A 15,175-nucleotide genomic window follows, 5' to 3' on the forward strand; every position below is an offset into this window, starting at 1 on the left:
ATTCCTCTTGAAGGAGGGAGAGACTTTGGTTCCTCAAATAAGGCAGAATAGTCTTTTAAAAGATCAGAAATGGGTACAGGTATAGTGGATCCTGGTACACAATTTAGAGGACTTAAACTCTGCAAATTTTGGTCTTCCACTTGCATATAGAAGAGATGAATGGCATTACAGAGTAATTTAGGTGTGGTTGTGGTATCACCTTTAGCAACCTTGGTTGGAATGCCCCTCAAAATATGTTTAATGCCCTTAATTTCAAATGACATCCATAATTTGCTAAAATTCCATTTGACAGTTCCCAAAGTCCGTAACCATTGCACACCTAAAACCATATCACAACTCCCCAAATGAATTAACAAAGCCTCACACATAAAGTCAGTATTTTGTAATTTCCATTGAAAATTATGGCACACACTCTGGAAAGCTAAGTGGTTCTCATCAGCAACTGTGACAGCTTATGGGCTTATGGCACTAACATCTAGATTAAGCTTATTGGCCAACTCTAAATCAATGAAATTATGTGTGCTTCCTGAGTCAATTAAAATGTGTAAAGGCTTTTTCCCAACATAACCAGTGACCCTCATGGTTTGAAAAGATTGATTTCCACTAAGGGCATTGATAGAAATACAGAGTTCCAAGCTGTCTACCCCAATTGTATCCTCCTCCTCTCCTGAAGTGTCCTCAACAGGACAATCATAATCACTGTCATCATCACCAGGGATTAAAATTGTAAACAATTGAGGTTGTTTAAAACTACACTTGTGCTCTTTAGAATATGGTTTGTCACAGAAATAACACAGCCCCTTGGCAATTTTTGCCGCCCTTTCAGCCATAGTTAAATGTCTCTGAGGTGTAGACTTTAACCCCACTGAATTTGGTCGAGGCACAGAAGAAGCAGGTGGGGTAGGAAGTAAGGGAGGTTTACTCTGGAAACCAGAAACAGCAAGTCTAGACCCCCCATTAAACCTATTAACTGTCTTATTTGCTTCTATACCCTCTTCTTGTAATCTAGCAAACTCAACAGTTTGTGAAACAGTAGAGGGTTTAAAGGCTTTGACAAAAGGCTTAATTCCAGGTTTTAAGCCCCCGATAAAGCTATCAAGAAAGTACACATCAGGTAGTAAAGGGTTTTTTTGAATCATTAGGGATTTCAGATGTTCAAACTCATCAAGGTAGTCATTTAAGGTTGTGGTTTGTAGCAGTTTATTGAATTTTTCAACTACTCTATCACCAATAGAATCTGGGAATCTAGCACAAAGATCAATGACAAAAGTAGTCCAAGAAGTATTTACCCTTGCAGCTGTATATGCATTGAACCAGTCAGATGCTTTCCTAGACAAATGGATACCAGCCAAATCAACCTTTTGTTCCTCTGGTATTCTGCAAAGATTGAAGTATTTCTCACACTTTTGTACCCAACCACGCGAATTCTCCCCAGAAAAAGAAGGAAACTCAATTTTAGGAGTAAACCCGAATTGTCTTGGAGTAGTAGAAATGGAAGAATTAGGATGAACACCAGTGCCTGGATTAAGGTCAGATTGAAGACGTTCTTGAAACAGCGTCATTAATTGCGACATCTGAGCTTCCATTGCCTTTCCTTGTTCTATAATGCACTGATTCTGCTCGTTTAATCGTTGTTCCAATGTTTTTAGTTGCGTCTCTTTGGTAGTCTTGCGTGTTTTAGCCATAATTGAGAAGTGTTTTAATGGCGGAAGTGAGGATCGAAAGAAAGCTGATACCAATGTTGTAGTGTCAGGGTATCACCCCAAATGAGAGGGAAACCGAGTACTAAAACAGTATGATATTCTGTGAAATTGTAGAGAGATAAAGATTGAAGAAGAAAGTTTGTATTATTTGATGAATGAGTATTATAAGAGATGACTCTCCTATTTATAGTAAAAGTAGTTACAATTTAACTAACTTTGACAGCCTGTAACAAACTTCTAACAGCCTGTAACTAATTTTGACAACCTGTAACTAACTTCTAACAACTTCCTTTATACGTTTTCCTGATGATGCATTGTTCCAGCATCACATACCCAAATTTTTAAGGATTCAACCTCCAATTTAACAAGATTAAGATCAATCAAGGTAAAAAAAAAAGGCCCAAATCCAACAATAAACCCATAAAATTAGATACCTAGCTTATAGATGAAGATCAAACAAGATAAATAAAACCCAAGATCAAATAACAAACCCATAAATAAAATTTATCATTTTTTGCGGATGTACATTTCCCTCCTGATTTTCCTCGTTCTGGAGTGTCACAAAGGTGATCAAATCGCCACACTCTTTTGAAGATAAAAGTATAAGGGTTTTGAGGATTCGTAGGGAGGAAGGAAGGAAGGGGAAAAGCAGCGAAGTATGAGAGGATAGAGAAGAGGTATGGTGTTTGCAGTGTAATAATTGGGTTAGATGAGTGCAAGTGGGCATGACCGCAATGTTTGTATGAAGGCTCAGCAAAGCATAGCCCATATAATTTGGCCATCCCATGTAAAACGAAAGGAAGGACTAAACGACAACATAAAGCATCGTATTACACTGTTCATTTGAACAGTAGACAGCCTTGGGGACATTTAGAATATATATACTCCCTGATCCAGACAGATGTAAACATAGGTAAAAAGTAGTTATTTTAAAAAAAGGTGGAAAAGTGAGGGGCACGGTAAAAAATATTGATTGGGGCCACATAATTTTAGGTGGAATAAATAAGTAGTTGGTGAGTGGGTGAGTGGATGATAAAGTTGTAAATAGGTAGTGCATGTAAAGGTAATTTAGTTATTTTTCATGCCAAATATGGTATGTTATCATTGGTGTGGTTCATCCATTTTAGGTAAGTGTTACCATCTGTCTAGATCCGAGGGAGTATACTGTATATACTAGTCGTTGCATCGTCCCGAGCGCGGAGCCCCAATTTGACTAACCGCTGATATAATGATTACGGTAATTGTTTTTAGTTAATGTCCCTGAGTATATGTAATAAAGGAGCAACTGCATCCTATATTATTCAGCAAAATATATTTTGACTTGAGTTGTATGACACGTTTTATTCTACCTGTATGAGCTATCCGTTTTACAAGTCTAGTTTCATTCCATAGTTCTGTGCATATTATGCAATAAATCTTTTGTTTTTACTTTCCTCATACGCTTATAATCTTTGCTCCAATTAAACAAAACAAGTCGATAATGACAATAATTTAAAATTACACCCAAACCATGATCCAAATCATAAATAAATTAATTAAGTGTTTTCCAATTAAATCACACTATCTAAACAAAGATTTGTCAAATTACAAAGTCTTAATGCTACAAATATTAACCTAGAACTAATTGATCAACCTACGAGAATGTTCGCAAATGCATAATAACAAATAAGTTCACTAAGCTACAACACGTACAACAAATAAACTTGAAACCTACTCCGCTTCACCTACATTAACATCACCGCTAGAGTATATCATATATAGCCGCATGTCCTTTCCTTGTTCCTTGAACCCACGTTACATTTCTTTATAATTGGCCTAAAATGGACATAACAATGTTGTCAATAATGTTACGTGAATAAAATCAAATATCAAAAGTTTGATGAAGTTGCATATACTAATTATATACTTTCATATACGTTTTTTTTTCTTGAAATTGATCAACCTCCTTGTCTTGATTTTCTTAGTTAAAGTTCAAAAGTTAACAAACATTAGTAATAAGATACACAATAATCAAACTATTCTAAAAAATAAATAAATTTTGTAGTAGGCATAAATGTAAAATTTAGTACCTAAAAGAGAGAACATTTTACCAAACTTGCACAAGCTAAAAATTGTATCAGCCTGAGGCGCAGACCATCTATCACTTCAAACCACTGAGATTTTACAAATCAAGAAGACAAAACTCTTATGAATACACAAAAAAATAATGAAGAGAACCATATGTCCATAATCCATATAGGAGTTTATATTTGATGATATGCTTCATAGACATGAATATCTATTACGGACACTTCAACTTAAAATACTCATAACGTATTTCAGTTATGGCCATGTACCGAACAAATCATGAATACTAAACAAAACAGGTAGACTTTCTTGTATTGAACTTAATATCCTATTGCTTTCAAGACTTATTCTTTGTTAACAAGGTGAATTAACACATAGACGAACATGTTTTACATGGTATATTGAAAAGACTTTTAGAATTTCACTGACATCTATAAGGTATTAAGCTTCATTTTAATTAGTAAGAAGGCCATCAATCTTTTAGCAGATGACAAATAGTCATCCCCAAAATCTCCATATTAATCATTATTGTGACAACAAGGACAAAGATATTTCCTGACAAAGGAGCACACGCAACAAATTATAAATACGGCTTAATCCCGAAATCAATCCCAAACTAAATTAAATTAAATTTAGATTAAATGGTTATATTTCAAAATCAAACAAAACTAATAAATGGCAAACACAACGCTGATGAGTGATTGATTACAGGCAAGGCCTCGACCTGAGTGAGTTCTACAATTCACAAATAATACAAGGGTAGAGTGGTTGGTTAAGGTTAGCAGTGGAGGCTACAGCCACAGCAACACAACATGGAGTAAATGGCTCTTTTGGCCCTAGTTATCTTGAAACCTTATTAAATAACACCTCGTGTTTGGCATGTTTTAAGGACGATGATGCAAGGCACAAGATAATGACAAATTTGAGCAAATTATATTCCGTAAATGCCATAAAAAATTCCAGTCAACATAAAACTCTCGTGCTAATTCAATCTTAATACATGAATTTAAATCCTTATCTGAGATAATAATGTACAGTAGAATTTAAAAGCAACTATTCAATTATCACCACAAAATTACAATTATATACTTAGTGGTACAATTCCCAACTATATACCCATCATACTCACTACCCCCCTTCCCTCCTTTTTCTCTTCCCTCCTCTTGCCGAATGATCTCTCCCTCATTCTGTCTCCATCACTCTCTATAAATGACCAACTCACTTGGCTTCGCACAAACATAAAGAGCTTTTGCAAGGGAAAAAGAGAGGTGACGCACACTTGTGTATATACACATGCATGGATTTAGGTTTTGTCCTGGTGGAGAGACATGGTAATCGAATCTCAGAACAGTTTACAAAACAGAGAACGACCAAGTGAAAGTGGTCTCCGGCAAATACATTTTCCTTTTTCCAGAGCAATCACAAAGTCATTCTGCCAAATTTAAACAAAGTTTTAAAGCTAAATCGTTCAATATATATCCGGTTAGCAAGTAAAATTTAAGCATACTCCCTCTTCGAGTACAATTGAAAATAACGCACACTTTCAAAAGTTAAAACCTCCATATATATGTATATCCAGTAATTGAGTTGAATTCAGAACAACACATCCATTTTCAAAAGCAGACCAAATCAGAAAATTTTCATACATAAAATACCTAACACGATACAAAAGTTTTTAAACAAATAACCCACGACACCAGCGAGACTGTGGGAAAAAGGTTACTGACGACGTAGTGGTGGTGGTAGTGACGACGTAGAGTGGGGAAAAAGTTTTTTAAAAAATAACCCTCATTTTCACTCTTTTTTCCTCACTTTCTCTCCATTCTTTCATTAATCCAACACCTTCCGCCCAGGCTGCCTCCACTTCATTACACCTCCCTCCCACACAGTCGCATAAAACACATTGAAAACATAAATTAACTGATCAATTGCTCATATCCTCAATAAACTTCGAGAATTGGTAAACAATAATAAGTGGGGGTTGACGTCCCCCTAAAAAAAATGCATCATGAGCATCTAAAATTGGGTACTAAGCTGTTGAAACAAAGTGTACTTTTTTAAAGGGAAAGGGTAATAAACCTGGAATTTGAGCCGGTGATGTCCCTGAGTGTAGCCGATTCAACTTGGCCAAGCAGCTATTTGAAAGTCCCCGGATGTGTCATTTGTTGCTTAGCTTGTTGATCCCCCTGAAAATTAGAAGAGTGTTCAAAATTAGATGGTGCACAAAATAGCTAAAGAAAAGTAATAAAAAAAGCAAGATTTAGACGGAGTCTTCATTCTCATACTTGACAAGCTTATTCCGCTTCCAACACTGAATTAAACACAGTTTCCACCTTACAAAAAATCCCTAGTTAGCTCAAAATTGTATTTTCCATATTGATATTTGAAAGAAAGCCGGAATTCGATTTTAAAACCCCTAAGTTTACCTTGACTTTCCATTACATTTTCGTTCTTCCTTTTTGTTTTTCATCTTCCCCTTTTTTTATTCGCACTTTGAGGCGTGCGTTCACCCATGGACGGTTCGAAAGGATGATTAATGTCAGCCGACCCTAAATCATTTTGGGATTAAGGCTCTGATGTTGTTGTTGTTGTTGTTGTTCCTGTATTTGAAAAGTTGAAGCCATTGATGCACATAATAACTTTGAACGCTTACAAAAGTTTTAGGGACCGCCACTAAAGACACTTCATGATATAGACGCATGATATTCTCAATCCAAAATTCTAAATGGAGCCTCTTACCTTAAATTGCCAGAAACAACAATTGCGTGACATCACGATGTCCCTTGAAATCAATTCATTCCGGTCTAGTATGGAGTTTGTGTAGCAGCGAAAACCTATTTCCAATGATAATAGGACATTATATATAAATCAAGGAGATAAACAAATAACAGTATAAAACGGAATGATAATCCAAGTATTGGGGTCAATCTTAATAAGCAGGACTTCCTATGGTTTCTAATTACCTTATGGTTTCTAATTACCTATTAGAAGGTCCCAACTTCCTCATAGGGTTTACATTCATGTAACGTAGCAGAAAATAACAAATAATAAAACTGTATGTCAATTATATTTATACAAACTCTGTCTACTGCTTTTACTGGATGACATTAAAACAGAATATTTAACCACCATACTAAAAAAATGACGATTCATGTTCTCCTAACTCAAATTTTAAGAGCAAAGATTCACTATGATTCCTTGAGAAACATTGGCTCGTTACCATAAAGAACAGCCCGAATATACCTCTAAAGTTAAGCTTAGCACCTAAGATTACAGAAGCACCGACCATGCCTGAGTTTCAGTAGTGCTGTCATTAGCCATCATAACATCTAATATTAAGATCCTTAGGCTGCCAACTACTACCAGTTCACTTTCCAGTTTTCTCCAACTTCATATAAGTCCATCGAAACCACCCACCCTATCCCAAAACAGCAAGATCTAGAATTTTACTGTTTCTAGTTTTAAATCCAGTTAATATCATCATTATAGGTATAGGCGAGGGAGCTCACAAACAGCGTGGAACAATAGTGTCTGACTTTTTTGCCGTATAAGCTAGTGGCGATTTATTCGCACCTAGTTTTCCTTCTATTTTCTACAATTAGAAGTTTCAAAAGCCTGAAACTTTGTCTTGAAGGGACACAGGCTCTTACTTGTTCCTCATATTGAGTTAACACACATGGACACAATAGTCTCATCGGTTTAACAGAATGGCAAAAAAATGTAGTCACATGAAATAGTCTTTTAAGGTTTTGCCTGAAGCAAGCTATACAGATCAACTCCAATTCAGTAGAGTCGGAAGTTTTCATCCGAATCATATCGTAACCAATTAAAAACGATTGGCAAAATTGCAAAAATCCACAGACAACACAAGAAGACGCCATGATCAGCTAATTACTAAAGTGAGAACCTGATCTTTTTGCTAGATTCAGATAACACAAGATGACATCATGTTCAGCAGCTAAGCATCCCTTACAGCCTTAACACGTGATTCCATTGTGTGTTAATCATAAGAGAACTTCAAGCTATGCACTTGTGGCCATGTCCTAAACTCCTAGTTCTGTGCCTCTAAAAACCTCCTAAACGTGATAAATATCCAAGAGATCTACGAGCATAACATGCATTTAAACAATGAAGTGACTCAAATCACATGATGCATATATAAGACATGTATTATAGAGAAATAATAATGGAGAGCTAAAGTGATATAACATGCTGCTCTCAGAGATGAGATCGGTGACACTGGCCTCACAGTAGTTTTATTGTGTTCATTACAATAACTCCCAAAATACGACAAGCCATCAACCAAAATTCCCCATATCTCCATCTTTCCCTCTCAAACTGAAAAAAGCCACAGACTTCTCCTTTATTTCCACCAACCCTCTGCCCTCCTTCCCTTCCTCTCAATCTGAACAAAACCGAACATAATATCTTTCTCTCTCCCTCTCTCCAACTATCTCCAGTTTTCCCTCTCAAAACTAAGCAAAGCCAAACACAACCTCTCTTTTCCTCCCTAAAAATAGACGCTCTCCCTCCCTCATCCCACACTCCCACTCAACCCCTCCCTCTCAACGCTCATAACTGACTATCTAAAAGGAGAGTAAACACAAAACGACCGTGAAAAGGTTTTAAATCACTAAATAGGGAAAGAAAAAACACAACTAAATTATGTAAATTAGGCCACCACCAAACCATAAGTATTATCCAACATAATCCTACAAAATTAGCACCACACCAAACTAAAACCATTTGTGAAATACAAAAAATTATACTCAGTCATATCCAATCAAAACCCTTTGCCCCAACAAAAACTTCCCAAAAGGATTCACCTTCAGCCTTGCATCCACCTACTCAGAACCACCACAAAGACAACAATGCGCAGTAAGATACACCCAACTTCCTTCTAAGAGACTTGAGTTATTGTAACTTTCTGTTTCGCGACAGTGAGGCCATAAAAGACCAAAAGAAAAAAAAAACCACCAAAGTAAAGTTTTCATTAAAAATTAAAGAACTTTAATTAAAAGACTGTATGGAACCCTAAAACCACCATATAATTATGGAGAATAAAGGTATGTATACTGAAGCTTAGGATGTAAAATAACCAACCCATATGTGATATTACGGAATGCTGCAATGTATACAAAATCAGGTAAAAGAGCAAAATTATAGAATACTAATATAATATAATAGGGGAATAGGAAATATAATAACAATGAAAAGCAAGGTCCAATAATGCTATCTACTGGTGGTCTCTAGAAATTCTCGACACAGCAATTCAACAATATCTAAACCCAAAAAGCTTCGGGCAAGGCCAATTTGTCTAAACATGTATATTAACTACGGAGACACTCCCTTCATCCCAATCATTTGTTTATCTTTGATTAAAAAACCTCACAAATTTTTTTTAAAAAAAGTATACAAATGATTGAGAAGGGAGTAAAATTAGTTTTAACCACAAGGCTCAGAACAGCAATAGTTGTAGTTGTCTGCCATATTACTCAAACACAAATTCTCATTTCTGACGGGCAATATCCGTCACAAGCTTGTAACGGATCAAATAAAACTCACTTGGGTAGATAAAGAAAAAGCATTTGTGATTCCCTAGACACATTTACTTTTGTCTTATCTACCCAAGTGAGTGATACTTGACCCGTCACAAGCTACCCGTCACAAGGAAGACTTATTGTTAATCAAAAAGATAGTAAGGGGCTTAGAACTTTACTACATTCAGATTTGATGTAATATCAAATAGTTATACTCCTGAAGTGGAGTTGCAAACTAATGACACATAGTTCTATTCTACCAAAGAACGAGCTACCAGCCATTTGTTTTGGAACACTTGCTTTAGTTAAATAAAGTGCACTAAATGTCCGGTAAATCGAATAACCAAATCGCTAAAAGAAATTGAGGACGAATTACAAAGTCCTCACCTTTGAAGATGCCGCATAATAACCCAACACAAAGGTGAGTACGCATCGACAACGCACCACACTACACGCCTCGTTCACCCAACCTAAAGACCTGATAAATAACAGCTGTCTGAAACCCAATAACACCAAAATAAAAAGGAATCGAAGTATCAGGTTGTTGAAAATAATCAATCCAGCAACACAAGCAAACATAAAATTAACAATAAATCTAATCACCCGAGTGTAGCTAACATTGAGCGCAACGGAATTCACAATAACCAAGACGTCACTGGCTGTACACACACTACAAGATAAATATGTGCTAAGGTGAGCCATGACCGAACATTTGCTTTTAAATTTTAATTACTCTATTTCCCAAGTGCAATTTTCCACGATATGCTCTCATTCTACATTGACATTTAATGTATATAATTTAGTTTTCTTCCTTATTGTATAATTCATATCCATCAATGAATACCAAGAAATCTGAATATAACAGCAATTTATGATATTTTTCTTGAAGACAATGAACTATCCATAATACACCACCCCAACGTATCCTTCTAATTAAACCCTAACAGTAAAAAATAACCTCAAGCAATTGTAATTCGTTTTTGGCAAGGAATCATTTATTGGCCAGCCAAAAAAAAAATTGAAATTTGGATGAAAATTAGGACTAAGATCTAGTGAGCCTTACAAAGTATTTATAAAACCGTAAATCTGGAGACAGCTAATACATAAACCGCCAGCCTCACTACATTATCGACCAACTACGTTTAACATCCCCGTTTCGTCCAAAAAATTCACAGAAATAAATTAACTATTGGTAAATATCTCCAAATCTCGTACAAATTCAACCATAGATTTCAAAATAAAAACACTCAATTAAATATTTATTTTAATCCTCTTTGTATCCTTCTAATTAAACCTTAACAGTAAAAAACAACCTCAAGCAATTACAATTTGTTTTTGGCAATGGAATCATGCATTGGCCAGCCAAAAATAATATTAAAATCGAAGAATTTCAGCCATTCTATGAAAATACTATAAATATGAGGGCAACAAACTACCTGCGAGTTCGCAAACCTTTTAAGTGCACTTTGACGAATTCCCGCCGCAGGAGCATCTCTACGATTCCATCCTGAGGAACTAACAAGGCCTGCATTTAAAGGACAATATAAAAAACAATAATTAGGGTAAATGGACCCAAAATAACACATGAGCATTAAAGATCCAAAGGGAGAAATACTAAGGAAACCCAAACGAAAACAAAATCATAAAACTGAAGAAAACAACAAAAATGGGATTCAAAATCGCTTGTAAATGCTATACCCAATCTGAATCGATTAGAACCAAATAATATATAACGAAATAAAATGAGAAAAGGCAACGAAAAAGCCAAACCCAATTAGAATCCAAATAATAAATAAATAAATCAAATGAGAAAAGGCAGCAAATTGACAAAGTAAATTTGAGCTGATAAAAGAGTTTGGAGTGACCTGATAGTCTAGGAAAGGAAGGGGGTAAGATGTGGCTAATAGCATCAGCCTATAAAAGGGAATTCAAAGACCGAAAATGCAACCTGCTCGCCATGCCTCCTCAGCAAATAACGATATCAAACTGAAATAAACAACAAAAAATTGGGATTCCGAATCGTTTGTAAGGAGGAGAAAATACCAGCAACAAAAGAAATTAAGCTCATCAACAACCCATTATAATTGAAGAGTAACTCAAACATGTATACTTGCCCTAGCCTAGCCTAGCCAAGCCAAGCCAAGAAACGCCGTCTAATCACCAACCTTACTACCAAAACAAAAGGCAGTGACACAATTTTACCCTAAACTTGTTAGCACACAACACAACGTCTAATCGTCTACAGCTTGAGATCCTAAATGTGTGTTAAAGGTTCAACCAAATATAAACCATGAAAAAAAGACAAAATTGGCCATAAACAGTTGGCATCTCGCAAACCTTTTAGAAACACTAACTGCAATTCCAGCCCCGGACCATTTTAACTACTCCATCTCAAGGAACTAACAGATCCTGAATACAAATGATAACATATTAGACAATAATGAAGCAATTCCAGCCGCATTTAAACTGAAATCGACAACAAAGATGGGACTTTAAATCATTTTTAATAAAAAGGAGAAAATACCTCAGCCCCAGGAGATCCTAACCCAGAAATCAAAGATAGCACTGACAAAAAAAATAAAATAAACGAACATAACTGCATAAGTAAGGTCAAAGCCAAGAGATGCTCCAAAATGGTAACAACAAGAACAATAAAAAACACAATTGAAATAATGGTACAAAATATTACCTTCTAGAATAGAAGATATCAACGCCAGAAACAGATCCAGGCCCAGGACCATTTTAACGACTCCATTTAACGGACTATGAAACCCTAAATAAATGTAAAAAAGTAGTACACAATAATAACAATAATAATTTAAACTATTTGCATCTTTGGAAATAATGAGCCAGAATCAAGGTATAATTAGAATTGTCAAAAAAGTAAATCTAAGACAACACCGACAACAACTAATATCCAAAAAAGGAATCACGATAGTACCCTATCAAAAATAATAATGAAATCAAACTAAAACAAACGTAAAAAATGGAACTCAGGGAAATACCTTTGAGAGGATTTTCGATTTTCCGATTTAAGTTAGAGCTGCTAGGGTTTGCGAAGAGAGTTGTATTGAGGATTGAGAAGAGAGAGTTGGATGAGAATGAGCGGCGTAGAAGGACAGAATGGAAAGATAAGAATGTGGCTGTGAATGAAGGAAAAAGGGAGGGGCGAGATACAAAGGGGAAGATCCAACGGTAGGGGGAGACTTGCTTGCGCACTATTCATCGCTACAGTTAGAACTTAGAACTGTATCACATCCCACCAAAAACAAGTTTGCAAGCAGCAGGAAACAAGAGTTTGAATCAGTATCAAAAAACAAGAGCTAAACTATCACATCCCAGAATCAAAAGCGACGGGTCTAACTATATAATATATGAATCCGTATTAAGCACAAAGAAAATTGCAACATGGCAGATATTGTTACACAAATGAACATGAATTAGGAAAGAGACAAATACCCAAGAATATGGAGATAAGCAAGTTTGCAAGTAGCAGGAAACAGTTAAGGCTAAATAGATCGTCGAACGCCACCATCTCGTAAAGGACGACGAATCTGTTAACATTTATAGATTACTATTAATAGAAATAATAGCACACAGAATATAAGTATAGCAACAATGATAATAGCAACAAAACAACAACAACAACAACAATAATAATAATAATAATAAATAATAAATAATAATAATAATAATAATAATAATATGGGGATTTGTGCGCGGTAGCGGGTTATGGTTTCCTGCCTTTCTCTTTCTCTTCACTTGGGGAGCTGGGTTCAGATGCTGTTGCCTTGCTCAAGCGGATCCAGAAATTCTCGGTATCTCAGGATGCGGGGTCTCGGGTAGCCGCTTACATTTTTACTAGACTTAGCTTTGCTATTGCTAAGGGTGTGGGAGCCCAGATTGTCTCTCGGCTCCCCACCAATTTCATGTAAACCTTTTATTTTTATTTTAATGAAAGCTGCGCGCATCTTATAATAATAATAATAATATTATTATTATTAAAAATAGCAATAACAGTTGAAGTAATCAACGATGGCAAAACACTAATCAAGTCGAGTTACAAGACATACCCTGAAAGATCAAACTTCTACAACACTCTGATAAATGTCGATACCGAGTGAAGTACAACCTAGAGAATCTTCCGGTGGTACTGACGACCAAGCAAAACGGCAAACTGAGACGGACCACAAAATCCCAGGTGAATTGGGCCACGAAATATAGTCATTTGCGCGATATTTAGAAACCATATGACGGAGGAACCAGGGACGATGGTTTGGTGGATTAGGCAAAAGAGGAAATGAGCAATAAAAATTACAATTATTGGGTGAAGGAGGCAGAATGAGAGATGAAGCCTAGCATAATTCCAACCATCTTCCACTTTCAATATCAAAATGAGGACATGTCGTTAAAAAAAGACAGCAGAGATAAGTAAATAGGCAGGTGTTAGACGGTAACCCAATCATCACCTTCACCAATGGCACCCCCTGGCCTGTGTCCATTACACAGGCCAGGAACTATTGCTGAAATTAAAATGAGGCCCTGCCGTCACTTTATATTCCCGATCTCCGCAGCCCATAACAACTGCAATCACAATGACAAACAAAATATAAAAGCTTTTAAAGGAAGGCCACAACTCCGATTGTATCACCGTAAAAAAAAACAAAAAATAATAATAGCAATAATAATAATAATACCAGAAAAGCGTCCACACCGGCAATAATAATAATAATTTCCGCCTCAGTCCCCTCACCAATGGCAACCCCATACGCCGTGACGACATACTCATAAACCCTATACGAAAGACATTGAAAAGTTCAACAACAACAACAACAACAACAACAACAACAACAACAACAACAACAACAACAACAACAACAACAACAACAACAACAACAACAACAACAACAATAACAACAACAACAACAATAATAAACTCCGAACAAAAACACTGAGATTTGTGTTTTGTGTAGATTTTGCGCAAGGCGAAATCAGGTCTGGGTAGAGTTATGCAAGGTTAACTAGCTCTAAATGGTCTATTAGTCAGGTCGTCAGGGTCAAATGTAAAGCTGTAAATATAATAACAATAACAATAATGAGATAAAGAATTTTGTACGTGGAAAACCCTTGAATGGGAAAAAACCACGGGCACCAAGCCAGGCGAGGATTTCACTATGTAATTTGGGAGAATAATTGTATGACAATAACAATGCTTATATTTCTCTATGTATTGCGTATGTAAGTGTAAGCTACTTCTTGTGTAAGAACGAGATGAGTCCAATGTCTTCAAAGTGTTCCTTATATAAGCTCCAATCTTAAACGGCTGCTTGATATGGTATTGACTACGGATTATTCTCCATTATTGCCTGTAATAATGGCTAAATATTCCTCCCTTAATTACTGCATTTACTGCGAGATCTTCTCATTCAATGTTGCGTATATAATCCTTTTATAATACGCGTTTATGGTCTAATATCGTCCTGATATTTTGACCGTTGTCCTCTCCATGGCCTGGCGCCTATCTTCGTGTGCCTTGATAGCCTGACATCCTGATAGCCTGGCAGTCAGGTTTAGATGAGATACTGATCAGGAAGGTCTGCGGATTTCTAGGCCTAACAATTGCCCCTTATCTCCTTATTTTCAGTGTGCCAGGACGAAAAAATGAGGAGATAACTTTATTTTTAGGAAGATTACCCAACGGTTAAGTTATGCTTAGTCAGTTTTCTGTAATGGCTATTTTACTGCAGTTTATGACGTGTGTAAGATTTAATGCAACTTTCTTAATGATTATCCACTTCCTTTGCGGTTGAAACCCTAATCTTCTCCATTATAAATACCTGCGTGCTTCATTAAGTTGAACTCACC

At 36.1% G+C, this 15,175-nt stretch overlaps 1 long non-coding RNA gene across 2 annotated transcripts; it reads right to left on the bottom strand.

Annotated features, from left to right (window-relative positions):
- Positions 1 to 3,211: 3,211 nt before the first annotated feature.
- LOC141633886 (uncharacterized) lies at positions 3,212 to 6,363 on the bottom strand. 2 transcript variants are annotated; one of them, XR_012538642.1, is made up of 4 exons: positions 6,197 to 6,363; positions 5,850 to 6,103; positions 3,773 to 3,856; positions 3,212 to 3,518 (listed from the first exon to the last, which is right to left on the bottom strand). It is a non-coding gene; the product is annotated as an uncharacterized LOC141633886 (long non-coding RNA). The 2 variants fall into 2 exon arrangements; XR_012538641.1 differs by having other exon boundaries at positions 5,850 to 6,363.
- Between the last annotated feature and the right edge of the window lie 8,812 nt (positions 6,364 to 15,175).

This window comes from Silene latifolia, chromosome Y (genome assembly GCF_048544455.1).
Source record: "Silene latifolia isolate original U9 population chromosome Y, ASM4854445v1, whole genome shotgun sequence".
In the NCBI taxonomy this organism is placed as follows: Eukaryota; Viridiplantae; Streptophyta; class Magnoliopsida; order Caryophyllales; family Caryophyllaceae; genus Silene; species Silene latifolia.